The sequence below is a fragment of the Ranitomeya variabilis genome, chromosome 2 (genome assembly GCF_051348905.1).
Source record: "Ranitomeya variabilis isolate aRanVar5 chromosome 2, aRanVar5.hap1, whole genome shotgun sequence".
NCBI lineage: Eukaryota > Metazoa > Chordata > Amphibia > Anura > Dendrobatidae > Ranitomeya > Ranitomeya variabilis.
Genome location: NC_135233.1, coordinates 697,672,545 through 697,674,334, shown reverse-complemented (window position 1 = coordinate 697,674,334; position 1,790 = coordinate 697,672,545). Strand labels below are relative to the sequence as shown.

The window sequence follows — 1,790 nt, the reverse complement described above, 5'->3', positions numbered from 1 at the left end:
TTTCCAGCCTCTCATCTCCTCTCCTTTCCAGCCTCTCATCTCCTCTCCAGCCTCTCATCTCATCTCCTCTCCAGCCTCTCATCTCCTCTCCTTTCCAGCCTCTCATCTCCTCTCCTTTCCAGCCTCTCATCTCCTCTCCTTTCCAGCCTCTCATCTCCTTTCCAGCCTCTCATCTCCTCTCCAGCCTCTCATCTCCTCTCCAGCCTCTCATCTCCTCTCCTCTCCAGCCTCTCATCTCCTCTCCTTTCCAGCCTCTCATCTCCTCTCCTTTCCAGCCTCTCATCTCCTCCCCTCAGAAGCCTCCCCACACCAGCCTCTCATCTCCTCTCCTTTCCAGCCTCTCATCTCCTCAGCAGCCTCCCCCACCAGCCTCTCATCTCTCCTTACCAGCCTCTCATCTCCTCCCCTTACCAGCCTCCCCTCTCCTCACTCACATCAGCAGACTCCCGTCTCCTCTCTCACCTCACTCCTCTCTGCAGCTTCCTGAGTCCTCACACACTGCCCGCCTCCTCTCCCTGCTCACCGCCGACTTCAGTATCGTCTCCCACAAACATGTCCGTCCTGCTTCTCTACAAAAAAGCAAAATGTCTTCCAGCTTGAAACGTGTAAATCACCACAATCTGTGTCTCCCCTGTATGTGCATGCTGAGACTTATAGTGCCACAGCAGCTGAGACAGGACAGAAGGGCTCTTACCTGCAGACAGCAGCCATGGACCTTAGCAGGGTCCCCCCTCTGACAGGCAACATCTGAGGGGGCAGACAAGCACAGAGGTGAGACCCCCAATATCCCCAGACCCCCCTGATGCTCCCTGTACAAACCCCCCAGTCACCTTCTCACCACATGGGGGACAGTACTGGCAGAGCACAAGAAGTGCAGCACTGAAACACTTCCCCCGCAGATGACACAGAAAGGTTCCTTGTTACCGAGGAGACAGGAAATCCTCGGGCTGACAGCAGTTAACTCCTTACTGTCTGTGCCGTCACCTGCGGAGTAATCCTGAGGGCTCTCACACCTCCAGTCTGCTCCAGTGCTCCTGCATAAGAGCGCGCAGCGTGTCACATGACCCGCGTCAGGACCGTGATACACTTGGGCCTGCTGCTTAAAGGTACAGCACCCATTTCTGCCCCATACAGTAGTCAGGGCTGTAATGCCCTGATGGCGGCCCTGCGCCCGAGACCCCCTCCCCCCGCAGCAGCCAAGACTGAGGTGGGTGGGTGGGGCCAGGGGTGAACCTAGCCTCTATGCTGCCTGAGGCGAACTGCAAAATGGCGCCCCCCCCCCATAGTAAAATCAGTATAAATAAATCTGGTTTACTCTTTACTTACATTCAATTTACATTACATTTACTCTTTACATGCATTCAGTAGTTTGAAGTCACATAGAGTGCAGAAATATGTCTACAGCCCTGAACACCCCTTTAATTGCTACGTACTGTAGATCTGTATCCAGATGTACGATAAATAATAATGATTGCAGGGGCCTTCACCATTTGACCCCCACTAATCACAGGCTGCAGTGGTCGTACTATTATGTACAGCAAATGACTGTGAGGTCAGTGATTGGCTGCAGCGGTCATGTAAATAATGCACAGGTCGACATCACTTTTGGTACCAGAGGGGAACACCGACACGAATGAGAATCACTAAATAATGTAATAGGGGGTTTTCAATTTTATTTTTTAAGACCATCCCTTACTCTTTTGAAAATTTGGCAAAATAAGAGAAAATTAAAGCCCACAACTGTCAGGTGACTGGCACAGGCCCCCCTTCAGAGAAGCGTCTAAGGCTAT

The 1,790-nt window shown here is 52.2% G+C and overlaps 1 long non-coding RNA gene across 1 annotated transcript; it reads right to left on the bottom strand.

The window, feature by feature from the left end:
* Positions 1-313: 313 nt before the first annotated feature.
* Positions 314-1,157, bottom strand: LOC143809845 (uncharacterized). Its single transcript, XR_013222486.1, has 3 exons — positions 831-1,157; positions 695-747; positions 314-569 (listed from the first exon to the last, which is right to left on the bottom strand). It is a non-coding gene; the product is annotated as an uncharacterized LOC143809845 (long non-coding RNA).
* Positions 1,158-1,790: the final 633 nt, after the last annotated feature.